This window comes from Danio rerio, chromosome 2 (genome assembly GCF_049306965.1).
Source record: "Danio rerio strain Tuebingen ecotype United States chromosome 2, GRCz12tu, whole genome shotgun sequence".
Taxonomy (NCBI): domain Eukaryota; kingdom Metazoa; phylum Chordata; class Actinopteri; order Cypriniformes; family Danionidae; genus Danio; species Danio rerio.
The window spans coordinates 43,232,219-43,249,709 of record NC_133177.1 but is presented as its reverse complement, the minus strand read 5'-3'; the positions used below and the strand labels follow the sequence as shown (position 1 = coordinate 43,249,709).

The 17,491-nt window shown below is 43.7% G+C and overlaps 1 long non-coding RNA gene across 1 annotated transcript in view; it reads left to right on the top strand.

The window, feature by feature from the left end:
- Positions 1-15,575, top strand: part of LOC141378654 (uncharacterized) — a 117,271-nt gene extending 101,696 nt beyond the window's left edge. The window contains exons 3-4 of the long non-coding RNA XR_012393566.1: positions 9,307-9,370; positions 14,244-15,575. This is a non-coding gene — a long non-coding RNA (uncharacterized lncRNA). The remainder of the gene's footprint in view (positions 1-9,306; positions 9,371-14,243) is intronic.
- Positions 15,576-17,491: the final 1,916 nt, after the last annotated feature.

Genomic DNA, 17,491 nt, shown 5'->3' with positions numbered 1-17,491 from the left:
CCTTCTTCCGTTTCTTCTCTCAGAGTCTCTCGACTATTTTGACAAATACACACCGACGTTGCACGCTCACACAGAGCCTAAAAAGAACAATGGGCTGCAGAGTGTCACATGGGCCGGCCTGGTCTGTCTGTCCGGAAAGAAAAGCATCTTACTTTCAGAGAGTCACAGATCACAGCAACATCAATTAATAAGGCTTAAAAAACAATAGGCTGCTAAGCCTTTTATGGGCCGATCAGATCTAAGAGGATGATCAGCCCGGCCCGAAAAGTTCGTCGGCCCAGCGGAAAACTGCCCGGTCAGCCAGATGGCCAGTCCGCCCCTTTTTCAAACTATTTGTAAAAACCTATGTCTGCTCATTTGCATTAGCAGTTTGATTTAATAGAACTTCATCTGTGTTAAGCTGCTTTGACACATTCTACATTGTTAAAAGCACTGTAGAAACAAAGATGAATTGAACTGAATGTAAACTTTCAAGAGACACTGTTCCCTGTATTTAATCTATACACTGAAGAAAATGTGTAATATTTTAAAATGAATTATTTCAGTATTAGACCGTTACATTTAAGTCTCAGTTGTTCAATTTGCTCTTCTTTTTTAAATGAATTGTATAAACGGTTTAAAGAGCAGTAAAATATATTGTAAGTGTGGATTTAGTAAATAAGCTGTCAGAGGAGAACGTTCGAGGTTACAGAAGTAACCCTTCGTTCCCCGAGGAGGGGAACGGAAGTGCCATGAATGGGAGGATTCGGATCAGAAGCCGCTTATCTGGAGAGTATTGAACGGGCCAATGAATGAAATTAATTGGCAGCGTAAGCTTGCGCAGGTGTGCGACATCTGCAATTATCTCAGCATATAAGCACACCTGAAGCCAGCAGACGCCATCCTTTTAAGCTGAAGAGACTTTCAAACAGCTAAGGGACAGTCATTATGGCGACGGAATATGGCACTTCCGTTCCCCTCCTCGGGGAACGAAGGGTTACTTCTGTAACCTCGAACGTTCCCCTTCGGTTGGGGAACTTCAGTGCCATGAATGGGAGAATATGGAAAGCGCCATAATGACTGCACCTTACCAACACCCCCGATGAGGAGATAGTCAAGCAAGCGTGACGCACCCACATCATGGGGGGCGCGGTCCTCCAACGTGTCCCTGGCCCTAATTTATCCTACTTCAACAGAAGTTTTACGGATTTAGATATATTTTTTGGGAAGTCGTGAGCATCTAGATAATTCTAGGAATACGACAGTACGTTGGGAAGCGTGCAATCCCGATAGGGAGGACGCTGCGGAGGCCATCCGTTACCCAAGGGGGGGATAGATGGCAGAATTTACCTATGGACTAGCCCTAAAAAGGGGGAGTACGCATAGCAAAGAGTGGTTAGCGGAGAGGGAAGACACGGGTCCGCCCAGGGGGGGGACTTAACCGTGGCGGAATAAGCATATGGGATCGCCTAGTGGGGATCACGCATAGCAGGCACCTATACCCAAAACGCGGGCTGACCAGCGGGCAGACCTACAACGTAGTGGGCCAGCAAGTGACTCCTCCGCTGAGTCAGTGCTGGGGGCCACGGAGGAATCTGCAGGGCTCACCTGACGGGGAACTTTACTGACAGATAAAAAAGGCGCACGTACCTCCGTGTTAGGGAGAATGGCGCAGCAAGCGTGTTTCAACACCCTACCGAGTTGTCTCCTCAATCACCAAAGGGTTACCTAATACCCTTGAGGAAACCGGCTCCACTCGCAGATTGTAAAACCTTGCAAATGTGTTGGGTGTCGCCCAGCCCGCAGCTCTACAGATGTCTGTTAGAGAGGCGCCGCGTGCACGCGCCCAAGAGGATGCAACGCTCCGAGTGGAGTGTGCACGTACTCCCGGGGGACACGGCTGACCTCGACTCGAATAAGCGAGTGAAATGGCATCCACAATCCAGTGGGATAATCTTTGTTTCGATACGGCACTTCCCTGCTGCCGACCGCCATAACAGACAAAGAGCTGCTCAGATGATCTAAAATTCTGAGTACGGTCCACATAAATGCGCAGAGCGCGAACTGGACAAAGTAAAGAAAGGGCTGGGTCTGCCTCCTCCGGGGGCAGCGCTTGCAGGTTCACTACCTGAACTCTAAAGGGGGTGGTAGGAACCTTGGGCACATAACCGGGGCGGGGTCTCAGGATAACGTGAGAGTAATCCGGCCCGAATTCCAGGCACGAGTCACTGACCGAAAATGCCTCCAGGTCCCCGACCCTCTTGATGGAGGCCAACGCAACCAGCAGAGCTGTCTTCAGGGACAGAAATCTTAGAGATACTGATTCGAGTGGCTCAAAGGGATCGGATCGCAGACTCGTGAGAACGAGGGCGAGATCCCAAGAGGGCATGAGAGGGGGGCGAGATGGATTAATTCGCCTAGCACCCCTAAGGAACTGGATGACCAGGTTATGCTTTCCCACGGTGCCGCCAGCTACCGCGCTATGATAAGCGGAGATGGCGGCCACGTAAACCTTGAGAGTGGAGGGCGACAGCCTGCTGTCCAACTTCTCTTGAAGGAAAGAGAGCACAACACTAATCTGGCAATTTCGGGGGTCTTCTCTGCGAGAGACGCACCATTCAGTGAATAGACTCCACTTCAGGGCGTAGGCGCGCCTCGTGGAGGGGGCTCTAGCCTGAGTGATGGTATTAACCACCGCAGTCGGTAGGTTACCTAAGTCTTCCTCGCGTCTAGGGACCACACGTGGAGGTTCCAAAGATCGGGGCGAGGGTGCCAGATGGTGCCCTGTCCCTGAGAGAGTAGGTCCTCTCTCAAAGGGATCCGCCAGGGGAGGGCCGTCGCGAGGAGTGAGAGCTCTGATATCCAGGTCCGGTTGGGCCAAAGGGGCGCAACTAGCAGAACCTGTTCCTCGTCCTCCCTGACCTTGCACAGAAACTGCGCGAGCAGGCTCACTGGGGGAAACGCATACTTGCGCATGCCCCGAGGCCAGCTGTGGGCCAGTGCATCCGTGCCGAGAGAGCCCTCGGTCAGGGAAAAAAACAACTGGCAGTGAGCGTTCTCGGGGGAAGCAAACAGATCGATCTGGGCCTCCCCGAATCGCGCCCATATCAGCTGAACAGACTCGGGGTGGAGTCTCCATTCTCCAGGGCGTAACAGCTGTCGTGAGAGCGCATCGGCTGCACGATTGAACGTGCCTGGGACGTGAATGGCGCGCAGCGATTTCAGCCGCGGGTGACTCCAGAGGAGCAGACGGCGGGCGAGCTGAGACATGCGGCGAGAGCGCATACCCCCCATGCGGTTGATATACGCCGCCGCCGCCGTACTGTCCGTCCTGACCAGCACGTGTTGCCGCTCCAGCACCGGTAAAAAGCGGTGGAGAGCGAGGAACACTGCCAACAGCTCTAGGCGATTGATATGCCAATGCAGCTGGGCACCCTTCCAGAGGCCCGCAGCCGCATGCCCGCGACACACGGCCCCCCAACCCGTGTTGGAAGCGTCTGTTGAAACAACAACATGGCTGGACGCCTGTCCTAGAGGCACACCGGCCTGTAGGAACGAGGGGTCGTTCCAAGGGCTGAGGGCGCGGCGACACAGCGCAGTAACCGAGACCCGGTGTGTGCCCGCGTGCCATGCGCGTCTGGGGACCCGATCGTGAAGCCAGTGCTGAAGTGGTCTCATATGGAGCAACCCGAGCGGCGTGACGGCGGCTGCGGATGCCATATGCCCCAGGAGCCTCTGAAAGAACTTCAGTGGGACCACTAGTTTGCTGTCGAGCTCCCTCAGACAGTTCAGCAACAGGCGAGCGCGTTCCTCGGAGAGGTGCGCTACCATGGTGATCGAGTCCAGCTCCATCCCGAGAAAAGAAATCCTCTGCACGGGGGCGAGTTTGCTCTTTTCTCGGTTGACCTGAAGCCCCAGTAGGCGGAGATGCCGAAGCACCTCGTCCCTGTGCATAATCAATTGCTCCCGCGAGTGGGCTAAAATCAGCCAGTCGTCGAGATAATTGAGTATGCGAATGCCCGCGAGCCGAAGGGGCGCTAGGGCACCCTCCGCGAGTTTGGTGAAGACCCGCGGAGACAGAGAGAGCCCGAAGGGGAGGACCTTGTACTGCCACGCTCGACCCTCGAACGCAAACCGCAGAAATTGGCGGTGGCGTGGAAGAATGGAGACATGGAAATACGCGTCCTTCAGGTCTATGGCTGCAAACCAATCCCGAGGACGAACGCATTGGAGAATGCGCCTCTGCGTGAGCATTCTGAACGGCAGCTTGTGCAGACAGCGGTTCAAAACGCGCAGATCTAGGATTGGCCGTGACCCACCGCTCTTTTTGGGTACGATGAAGTATGGGCTGTAAAACCCACTCTCCATCTCGGCTGGAGGAACCGGCTCGATTGCACCCTTCGCCAGGAGGGCAGCAATCTCCTCTCGCAAGACAGGGGCGGACAGGGGGTTGACCCTGGAGAAATACACGCCCGTAAACTTGGGGGGCCGTTTCGCGAACTGAATCGCGTAACCGAGTCTGATTGTGCGTATGAGCCACCGCGAGGGGCTGGCCCGCGCTAACCAGGCAGGCAGAGCCCCCGCTAATGGAGTCATCGCTACAATCGCTGACGTACCAGCGGTGGGGCAGCGCGGAGTGGGTGTGCTGATCCGGGAAGCACGAGGGTCCCGCGGAAAAGCTGGAGGAGAGCGATTCGCTCTGGCTCCGCACCCTGACTCCGGAGAGGGGGCTGGAGGGCTGAGGGAAGGGAGACCGTCCCCCCAGCGCTCGTGAGCCACTGGCGAAGCACGTAGAGTCTGCGAGCCGGAAGGCAGCGCGTCCCGGACTGGCAGAACTCGTGCAGTCACATCCAGGGAAGGGAAAAAGTGCTCTTTTACTGATGTTTTGGTGGCACTGAAAAGTACCGTTGTTATCGGGGCCCCGCCCTCCAGCGGGGAAAGAGCAAGTTTCCTCTTCTCCGGATGGCCTGTCTCAGGGACGCTTCGCGGTCCGTTTACCGGACTTAACGGCGCCCTGGGCAGGAGGGGCTGCCTGCTTTCGAGGTGAACGCCGCGCCCGCTTGGCCGGAGGCGCAGGCGGGGGCGGGGCAGCACTCGTTGGCGGGCGCCCTCGGCGAGGAACAGCGGAGGTGGATGGCTCGGCGGGCGGAGCGGGCTTACGGCCACGCCGATAGATGACATTGCCCATCGCATCCGACTGCTCTTTCACCGCCTTGAATTCCTGGGTGAATTCACCGACGGTGTCGCCGAACAGGCCAGCCTGGGATATGGGCGAGTCAAGAAAGCGAACTTTGTCAACGTCGCGCATATCGGCCAGGTTTAGCCAGAGGTGGCGTTCCTGAACCACAAGTGTGGACATCGTCCTCCCCAGCGCACACGCGGCGGACTTAGTAGTCCGAAGAGCATAGTCGGTCGCGGTGCGCAGCTCATGTAATAAGCTTGGGTTGGACCCGCCCTCGTGCAGCTCGGCCAGCGCCTGCGCTTGGTAGCGCTGGTAGGTGGCCATCGCGTGCAAAGCAGAAGCAGCCTGGCCCGCAGCCTTATAAGCTCTGGCTCCGAGGGAGGCAGACAACCTACAGGCTTTGGACGGGAGGCGGGGCAAACCCCGCCACGTAGAGGCGCCGCGCGGACAAAGATTGACCGCGATAGCGCGCTCCACTGACGGGATCGCCTCATACCCCCTGGCAGCTCCGCCGTCAAGGGCGGTGAGGGCGGAGGCACTCGCAGCACGGGCAGAGAAAGGTGCCCTCCAGGACTGCGTGAGCCTACTGTGCACTTCCGGGAAGAAGGGGACGAGAGGCTTCGAAGGCTTCGCCTTCTGGTCCTCTACGTAGCACCCATCTAGTCGGTCCGGCCGCGGAGCTGGGGGATAAACCATCTCCAACCCCACGGCCGAAGCAGCCCGGGAAAGCACGGCTAACATGTCCGCTTCAGGATCCGATTTGACAGCGCTCACCTGCCCGGAGGGGGCGAGCGGGTCCGGATCTTCGTCGGACAGTGAAAGCCCACCCTCCGATGCCGCGGAGGACATCTGATCTCCGGTGTCAGCGAGTGTGAGAGCTACCATCTGGTTAGACGGATCACTCTCACCACCCGAAGCTTGGATGGAGCGCCGTGAGGAGCGAGAGGTCCGCGAGCCCGTGGGCGGCGGATTAGCTCCCGCTGAAACCCTCAGATCTGCCCGAGCGCCCGCTGCTTTTTTAGAACAGGAGGCAACTGGGGTGGCTCGCTCTCTTGCGAAAGTTAGCCGCGATCTTAGCTGTGCAACGGTCATGGCATCGCAATGACGACATGAACCGCCCGCGAGCACCGCATTAACATGCTGGACCCCCAAACATGCAATGCAGTGATCGTGTCCATCATCCGGAGACAGGAAACCCCCGCATCCAGAAACGCACAGTCGGAGCGCCATCCTGAAAAGGACGTGCTGCACGACTGTGTTGCTCTTTTAGGAAAGTTGCAACTATACGCACCGCTCTGGAGGACCGGACCCAAAGAACCGCAGGCAAGGGAGTAACCCAGCTCGACCGTCTGCCACCGCGAAGACCCACTCTGGACCGGGAGACACGCTCGTTCGCTCTGAAGTGCTGATCAGCAAGAGGAACCCTCATCGACTCACTCAGAAAGGATCTGAAGCGAAAAGGATGGCGTCTGCTGGCTTCAGGTGTGCTTATATGCTGAGATAATTGCAGATGTCGCACACCTGCGCAAGCTTACGCTGCCAATTAATTTCATTCATTGGCCCGTTCAATACTCTCCAGATAAGCGGCTTCTGATCCGAATCCTCCCATTCATGGCACTGAAGTTCCCCAACCGAAGGGGAACATATTAATCTTGAAGATGTTAGAAATAGGTTTTGAGAGTTGATTTTGTGGATATGGGCTAGATGCTAAACATGCAGGCCATACTGAATGTCAGAGATTGTAAAATTATCTAAAATTGAAAATCTACAAACTCCAAAAGGTAACAAAATATTCAATATTTTTTAGTATTTTTTATTATAATATAGTTTTTTTGATTTTGCATTTGTGTTAGATACACAGTTTAGGACCATTTCTCTAAAGACCCATATACTGTACTGCATGTGTATTATTGTCAATATTCTTGGATACCAAGAGATTTGGATTAAACTTTTTAATTGGTATGGATTTTCTTATTAATATGTTCAAAAATGTTTAAAAGCATGAGCATTTTGCATGATTACAATTAAATGGATGACAACCGTGAGTCATTGAGAATTCAGTCTATAATTCAGTGTCTGTCTTGTTCTTTAACTTGAATAACTCTGCTATACATTCATAATGCCTGTAGCTCACTTTGTGCGGTCCCCTATGCGTGTTAATAACAGACAGACACATTGTCTCCTTGTCATTTAACACAGCTGGAAAACCACAAGGAGGTATTTAAGATGACGACTTGCCAAATCAACCACAGCAAAGAAACGAGGACATTTGCTCTTCCACAGAACTGGGGACGTGGGTGTAAAATCAATGACCTACTAAAACAAATGATAATTAATTTGAACAGTAGAATGATCAAGCGGCCATACACTCTGTTTCAAAAAGTCGATAGTTTGTACCAAGCAGCATATATACCTATTTTCCCTCTAAAAACACATATTTATAATAAGTTCAATCCATTCAGTTAATAGCAAATAAACATACAGTACGTAACAAGCTGTTGGTACTATAATGGTATGTGTAATAGAGGTTAGTCAAAATTTGTGATTATGGTTTGCGAGTTTGCATTCTTGGGATTAGACCAATATTATATAAATTTGAAGTCAGAGTTATTAGCCCCCCCCCCCCATATATATATATATATATATATATATATATATATATATATATATATATATATATATATATATTTTTTTTTTTTTTTGATAGTCTACATAACAAACCATCATTATACAATAACTTGCCTAATTACCCTAACCTGCCTAGTTATCCTAATTAACCTAGTTAAGCCTTTTAATGTCACTTTACGCTGTATAGAAGCGTCTTGAAAAATATCTAGTCAAATATTATTTACTGTCATCATGGCAAAGATAAAATAAATTAGAAATTAGAAATGAGTTATTAAAATTATTATGTTTAGAAATGTGTTAAAAAAATCTTCTCTCCATTAAACAGAAATAGGGAAAAAAATAAACAGAGGGGCTAATAATTCAAGGTGGCTAATAATACAGACTTGAGCTGTATTTGATTAAGGTATATAATATAAATCGTTAACTGTATTTGATTTATCTATTTAAGACTTATTGTTGACATTTACAACAAACGTTCACATCTCTAGGGGGTTTCATGTATTCATTTTGTCCTACAGTGCATGCTAGAATTTAGTCAGAAGCCTTTGATTTATCATTGTTTGATTTCTTTCATCGCTCACAGGTTGTTTTGTTACTGTGTCATGCTGCTATAGGATATAGATAATTTAGATGCTGAACTTTACATTTTGGTAGGAAATTAACTGTTAGCAAAAGAATCATATACATTTATATAAACGTATTTTCAACTTTACAACAACAGCATTACGCTTATTTATTTTATTAAAATATTGATACATTAATTCAATACATGCAGTTTAAATGTTTTTATTTGACAAAGGGTTTTAATTTATTTGACAATATAACCTGTACTGTATGTACAAGAATACACAATCACAACAAACACATTAGAGCAATAAACATTACAGGTTTTCTATTAATAAAAAATGTAAAAAAATTAGAAAAGCACACACATCACTTTAAATGGGGGCTCTGCCAAACGGTAAAAGGTATATTTGTATATATATTTATTTATTTATTTATTTATTTATTTATTTATTTATTCAAAAGGGTGGCAACACTAAAGCTCCAAAAAGATGGCAATGTATTAAAATAAAAGGGCTAGCACAAAGCGTGTAACGTTTCAAGCACACAGCTCTTCATCAGTCTGAAATGTTACACGCTTTGTGTTGGCCTTTTTAATTTAATAAATAGATTTTTTTGAGCTTCGGTGTTGCTGCCTTGTTGAATAAATATAGGTGTTATACTAATAAAAATAGTTTGTTAAAATATATTAAATAAAATACATTAATTTCTTTATTATTACATAAAAAACTGTACACTGTTTGATGTACAACAAAGTGCGTTTTTTCTTAAAAGAGAAAATGTTTTAAAAATGCAAAAGTGATACTGGTCAGTTCTGATGGTGATTTTCAGGTCTGTTTTTTAAGCTGTGCTGATACCCGAGCCATATTTGTCGTTGATGTATCCATATGAACCACCTTCACTGATGGACGGATTGTAATGTTTGACTGACGTTGTTTTTTCTTTCCATTCAGGTGCTTCATTGCTTTAATGGCCCATGGTGAAGTCGGATCTGAGCAGATTGTGATTCCTTTTAATGTGAGAAATCTACACAATGAAACACAACATACAATATTTCAGTTCACATCATGGGTCATAAAAAATAGACTAAAGTTTTTAGTCTAGATTTAGTTTGTGTCTTAATGATACAAGATAAATCTGAACATATTCTTACCTTACAGCATGCACAGGGAACAATGGCTTTTGCTGGATAGTGTAGCTACGCAGATTCGTGTGAGGAGTTTTAGTATCTGTTGTGGATAGACAGCCTGTTTTATGTGCGTCTTCTGGAAATAAAAGCAAGACATTAGTTTGGAGCATAAACCACAAATTACAAAATAATAATAATAATAATAAAATACAAATATAATTATCAACATGTCCATAATGCATCTAGTAGCAACACTACAATCATTATACTGTAAGTAAGAAAGTGTTAAACCCACCTTGTACTGAAGACGAGACCAGAAGCCACAGCAGAAGAACTGCGGAGAAACCTGACACATGCAACTTCATTTTCCAGCTTGTGTGCCACCAGTGATTTGACCCCCTCAAGAAAGACGACGTCTATTTAAGCTCAGCCCTGATCTAGGGCTAATGGAAGAACACCCCCTCAATCAGCTCCACTGTCATGCCACAACAGGTTAAAAACTGAGTAATACAAAAGCCACTAACCTGAACGCTGGCTAAAGGCTCACCATCATATTCATTCAAAGTTGTATAATTACATAACGACTAGCCAAAATAACTTTTTAAAGATATTAAATGCCACCCTCAATAAATTATTAAATAAACAAATAAATAGTTGGCAAAGAGCTTCTCTCCATATAAGCGGCCTAATGATAGATTTGTATCTACGCAAGTAGCTTTCAAAGATGTAAACGTGGACTTCTAACACTATCAATGTTGTACTGCAACAGAGTTGTTGAAAATAATGTTCTGCAAATGCGTTAATAGCATCATGCATCTCTTACTTTGAAGTTGTACTTTGCAAGATTGAATCTGGTTGTTGTATTTCCTGATTTTCTAGGTCATGGTGGCCTTTTCTTTTTCTCAGACCACAAACTGAGGGTCTTTATCGTGTTTCAGTTGTCAAGGAGGCATCGTATCAGATCTTTGTGGCTGAATGTAAAGGTTATGTAAAAAGCTGACAATTTTTTTTTGGTCAAACTGTTTACGTCAATTGTATTGATTTTAATCTCTGTAAAGCATAACAGTTGTTTAGAGTCCTGGGGGCTCCACGAAAGACGAAAACATTTCTGCTAAGAACGGGAAGGTGAATTTATTTTTACTATGTTGAAAGATAAATGCATTTGCATGTTGTAAAATGAATAAAAATAAATAAAAGTGCAGCCGTCAGCTGTAAAAAGCCATTAGTTGACTTTAATAGAAATGTGAGTTAACATGTAGCCTAAAAATGATTAAGTAAATGAACTATGTGCATAATTATAGAAATTAAGTCAGCTTAAGAGTTTCAAGTTACATCAGGATTATGGAGTAAAATCAATTTGTTGCTTTAAGGCGACTGATTTACTCTCTTATTTAAAGTAAAGTGACTTATTTCTTTGGGGCATCATGGTGGCTCAGTGGTTAGAACTGTTGCCTCACAGCAAGAAGGTCAAGTCCCAACTGGGCCAGGAGACCTTTCTCTGTGGAGTTTGCATATCCTTCCTGTGGTTCCATGGGTTTCCTCTGGGTGCTCCGGTTTCTCCCACAGTCCAAAGACATGTATGAATGAAAGAGTTTATAGGTGTTTCCCAGCACTGGGGGTTCATGAGTTATTTATGTTAGTTATGTCATTCACTACATAAAGCAAATGCCAGAGGAATTGTCAGTTCTGAGCAGCGCTGGTCATGGAGGAGTGGAGAACATGAGACTGATTCCAGTGATGCTCCAGGGACAGACGAATCTTCACTGAGGCCAGCTTACAGCCTCCACCGCCGAGACTGCAGCTCTGCACAAGACTTTTGGCCAGCGGAGAAATAAAAATGGTCGTGCCTAACTGAGTCTGGTTTCTCTCAGGTTTTTTTTTCTTCACTCGCTTTGGTGAAGTTTTTTTTCCCTCTCCGCTGTTGCCTCCAGCTTGCATGGTTTGGTATCGGTAGAGCTACCCATCGATGGATTTGCTCTTCAGTGTTTGGACTCTCAGTAATGATTTCAAACCACACTGAACTGAGCTAAACTGAACTGAACTTAAACACTAAAAACTGAACTACTCTGTTCCAATTACTGACCATTTATGTGAAGCTGCTTTGACACAATCTACATTGTAAAAGAACTATACAAATAAAGCTAAAAAAGCTGAATTTTTGCTGTGGCGCTCCCTGATAAATCAGGGACTAAGTCAAAGAAAGTGAGCGAATAACTAATCACTTTTTACTATAGTGACAGACATCAGAGTGCCACTGACTGGCTGTGTGCTACGAGCAGAGAAACAAACAGCAGAGAACTCACAGTGTCACGATCACTCGGGATCTACAACCAGAGATTGCTGGTAAACACTTACATTCACATGAACTAAAAGGTGGTGGGCGGGGGGACATTTTGCTCATCTTCAACTAATTACAGCCGGTCTGTCAATGAGAGAGAGAGGGGGATTTGCACTCGCGATATATTTACTGCTCTATTCATTTAACCTATCAAAGGTAATGTTTAGACCATCACTTTGCCTTTCGCGATCTGTTCACTTGCTCATTTACTCTCGTCGCCATGACTTCCAGGTATTTTTATTCATTTTGGGAGATCAAGATGCCAGTATAAATTTGCTGAAGACACGCAGAGCTTACGGTAGAGGTCATAACTAGACACTAGATAGAGGAAATAGCTCCGCTTGCATCACTGCATGGGATGTGCAGGACATATCTGAAGACCGGGGAGGGATGCAGGACGTATTTAAGGACCGGGCGAGAGAGGCGCGGTTTCCGTGAGGTTATCATTTGTTTGCAGGCATCCAAGAGTCTCTATGCATTTGCGGTAGACTCCCGGAACTTTCGAGAGACTTGGGATGTCTGCATCTGTATATATTTTAGCTGCAGTGACACGAGCGCAGAACTGAAATAACATGCTTTTATGTAAATAAGATATTACAAACGGCTATTTAGCTTGTTTATTGGGGCGGCGGAGTGGGTAGCAGCAAGAAGGTCACTGGGTCGCTGGTTCGAACCTTGGCTCAGTTGGCATTTCTTTGAGGAGTTTACATGTTCTCCCTGAGTTTGCGTGGGTTTCCTCCGGGTGCTCTGGTTTCCCCCACAGTCCAAAGACATGCTACAGGTGAATTGGGTAAGCTAAATTGTCCGTAGTGTATGAGTGTGTGAGTGTGACAGGCCCATACAACAGGCCGGCCGGAAGGTGTAAAAAAGTCGTTATCATATGGACTTGTTCCAAAAAGAGCCGACCCCGCAATTAATCATACGGGACAAAGGCCAAAGAAAAAGAAAAAGATTTAGCATGTTTATTAAAAAAAAATTGTGATCTGGCGCTATGTAGATCATACAATTAATGTGACTTCAAGAGGGGCGGGTACAGCCGTTGGGAGGGCAGGGCGCCCCCCTTATATAATTGTAAGGGAAACACTGGACTACATATTCAGTCATGCAACACACACACACACAGACAGTAGCTACTCAGTCACAATAACTTCACTCGAATAATGACAATTGCTGTTTGTAAAAACTGCTTACTTAATTTGAGCTGAAACAACACAACTTATGAGATTTTTGGGAGGACAACTTAATTCTTTTATGTTCAGTCCACTTTAATAAAAAAAAAAAAACTATAGTCTATATTTCAAAGATTGCCACAGTGGACTGAACCACCAACTATTTCAGCATGTTTTATGCAGCGGATGCCTTTCTAGCCACAACCCAGTACTGGGAAACACCCGTACACACTCATTCACACACACACACTATGGCCAATTTAGCTTATTCAATTCACCTGTGCCGCATGTCTTTGGGCTGTGAGGGATACCGGAGCACCTGGAGAAAACCCACATGAACACGGGGAGAACATGCAAACTCCACACAGAAATGCCAACTGGCCAACCCAGGACTGGAACCAGTGATTTTCTTGCTGTGAGGCAACTGCACTAACCACTAAGCCACCGTGCCACCTTAGTTTATTATGTTTCTTAATATTAATATTGTTTGTTGAATTCTGGCACAGTTGATTTATAAAATGCTGATGTTGTGTACTGTAGTACCTGCTTAAGTTTAATAAAAAATATCTGACTGTTATCGGCACCACACTATAAGTTAACATCGGCACCTCATATGAACTACTCACTGCAGGATACATTGTCAAACATTGTTGGTTGCATCAATTAAAAGGTTTCACAGTAGGCTAATCGAGACCTAGACCTTTGCCTCAGGGATCTTGATCTTAAAATGGTTGGTCACCAAAAAATGGTTCGTAGAAACTCTTCAATGAAATGTTCTCCATCATAAATCATAGTCATATTTTTTTTGGTTTTCCAAAAGAATGATGCTATGTGAAATGAGGAAGCCCAAAAAAGGAAGGCAGAAATAAAAGCAAGTCCGTTAAAGAATAAAAAAAAGCAATATCCTTCTGCAGTATTACAGTAATACGCCAATTCCTGAATCATGACTGCACACAAAATACAAGAGAAACGTGGGTTGGTGTGGGGGTGAAAGTGGAAGGTTTAGTTTAAACCACATTCCCCATATTTTAACACTTCGATTGAGGTCAAACTGTGAACTTGAGCTGTGAACTGAAGCAAAACCATAAAGCACATTTAAGCATAAATCTTGATAAGGCCACCTTGCCAACCACTAGTGTGTTTTAGTACTAAGAAACACCCAATAGCCTTTAGATCATTTAGTTTTTCCAGAAGAAGCATAATGGCCACTGCTAGCAAGTGAAACTAGAAATCTTTTTTTTTTTCTCTCTCTAGGTCGGAAGAGTGTAGTGGCCTGATTTGGTGTGCCGGAAGTATTGTGTGCTGCTGAGCAAAACTCATATGAGACTCTAAAGGTACTGTATGTGACGCACACGCTCTCCAACCAGGCATAAATCACAGGACACTCACATAACAAACTAATGTCATATGCTAAATTAAATTTAACATGTTGGTATAATTGTTACACTGACATATACCTACATAACTGAAGCAGAAAATAAATCTGTTCTAAAGTGCTTCCATAATTTTAATTATATAATATAATTTCTGATTATATTTTTCTCAAACACACTGTACCAATTCCAATTCCAAGCTATGTAAATCATAATAAATACTATTTATTTTGTATAAACATCAATAAATGATGAGTGGGAAAACACCTTTCCTTCAAAAAATGATTAAGGGTTTTTTCTTTCACAGTTAAGTTGAGCCCAAAAAGAAGATATAACATGCGTATCATGAATTACACCATGAGGAATGCTTTAGTCTCCAGATTAATTTTTAAGATTATTATTTAAGCAAGTAAGTAAGTTTTAACCTTTCAGGGTAGAAGTCAAGTTGAAGAGACCAGAATATATATTTTTTTCTTGTACGAGTTAAGAGTTTATCTTACAGAATTTGTCAGTAAGTTGGTTTTAGGACCTCATTTTAAGTCCTCGCTGAACAAAATTGCCTTTCTTACTTGCCTTTCTTAATTTGTCTCTTGTCCTAATATCTAAAGATTCTTAAATCAAAAAAGCGTTTGATATACAAGCAAGTTGTACAAGCAAGTTGAGTTTTTCCTAAAAACAAGTTAAATCATCTGCCAATGGGGTAAGCAAACTAATATTACGTCAAAAGGAAATACAAGATTATTGCACTTGCTTGTTTCAAGGAAAAACTCACATAATTTTATATTATAAATCATACTGTTTCTGAAACAAGTCAGTATTAAGCCAATATTTATTTTCTGGAAAATTGAGAAAATAAATAAATGAATTTTTTTTTTTTTTCATATTTGGACTAGAAACAAGAGCAAAGTTGTAAAGGATTATTTTTTTTATTTTTTTTGCATATCTGCTCTCACACTGAACTGTTCATCTTGTTTATTCATGAAGTATCAGCAGCTCACAACATCATTTCATCACCACTTTGTTTAATCAGACCTAAATTGCTTACTCTCACACTGTCTGTCCATGTACAAGTTTTCCAGTCTCTGTTAAGACATTAAACATTGATTCTAAATGATAATATACAAAATTAATAGCAATTACTAAGAGTTAAGTAGTTACTTGGGTGTGAAATAAATGTCTACATAATAATTACCTATATCTTCAGAATCTACGTAAAAGATAAAAAAGAAAGAAAAAAACAAAAACCTAATGTCATAGTATCGATGGGCAATAAAAGAAAATCTATTTACATCCTGTATTTTCCAGTAGCGGTCAACCATTTCCCCAGTGAAGTCTAAATAAAAAATAGGCAGACACATGAAGTATTGCATCCCCTTTTTTAATGAATGAAGTCATGACTTGCACTCAGAAGTGGAAGCGGTGGTTTCCAGAACCGGATAACTGAATTGTGGTGAAGTCACATGGATAATTAAGAGTGTGAGTGAAAGAAGCAAATTTGAAACAAATATATATTCACAATGCATATTTCTACAGCACATAAAATCAACAATATGGAGATTTTTACCATGGTAATGTGTTTTTACTGCATAGTACAATCAATATGACAGTGACTTTTATGTTTTGGCAATTAAAATCGATTAAGTTAACTTAATTGTTTTTACTAAGTGAGCTGAATATAAAAAAATAGTTTTGCTTCAGCTCGTTTTAAAAAAGAAGTTTGTGTGTCTGTGTGAAAGCAGCAAAGCAAAATCAATACTTTGCATTTTACAAACTATGAGTAACTAGAAACAACAAATAATAAATCTAAATATATTTCTAAATAAACCTTCATACTGCATGTAAGAGATAGGTGAAAGTGCTTGCTCAGAGAGAACAGAACATACCGGTGGCAATGCAGTCTGTTCTAAACCTTATTTTCATTACTCAGGGATCTGAGGTGATGACATGACATGATTTTAGGTCAAGTGATGACTATAAATGTGTAGCAAGTGAGTGACTGGAAGTCATGTGCAACTCTGATGTGGGTCATTTGCACGTTATATTTGTATAAGTCTAGGGCATAAACAAAAAGCTTCACCTTTATATAAGCACATAAAACTGTAAGACTTGTACAGTAGACATTGAAAACATTAAACATAGACTGTCCAAGTAATTGTATAATATACATGTAATTAGTTTTTATTTTACATATATTATTTACAGATCTTGACACCCATTAGCCCACTTTGGCCAACTAATTTAACCTCTGACATAATACTGTGATAATTATATATGCAAAGTAGATTGGAATATGTTTGTCTATAGGGCCAAGTGGTATCATTTATTTCCTTTTTAGATTTTTTTAGACTTTGTTTTAATAGTTAAATAAATTTTTAGTACACAAAAAGCAAATCTAATTCAATAAAATGGTGAACATATACAGTTGTTTTTAATAAAGAGTAGATTTAAGGCTCTTTTTCACATATTTTACTTTATTTTGATGACAAACTCACTTTTTATCTTTTTATAGGTTTCATTTTAATAATTGAATTCAGTTATACTAATCTAACCATTCCTCACACACACCCCACTTATTTTTAGAACTGTTTTTAAATATAATACAATTCAGTGATGGTATTGAGAGATATGTTCTATTATGCAAACAGGTGCTTAAAGTTAATTTGATATACTACTTTGAAGGGCTTTCATGAAGACCTTTTATTTTCTTTGTTGACATGAGAAACGTTTTTCTCAACTGCAAATGTTGGTAGAGTAAACTCAGGGTTTAAGGTGAAATGTATTGTCTCCCTAGGAGAGATTCATTCATTCATTCATTTTCTCGTCAGCTTAGTCCCTTTATTAATCCGGGGTCGCCACAGCGAAATTAACCGCCAACTTATTCAGCAAGTTTTTACACAGCAAATGCCCTTCCAGCCGCAACCCATCTCTGGGAAACATTCACACAAACACACACTCATACACTACGGGCAATTTAGCCAATTCACCTGTACCGCATGTCTTTGGACTGTGGGGGAAACCGGAGCACCTGGAGGAAACCCACGCGAACGCAGGGAGAACATGTAAACTCCACACAGAAACGCCAACTGAGCCGTGGCTCAAACCAGCGACCCAGAGACCTTCTTGCTGTGA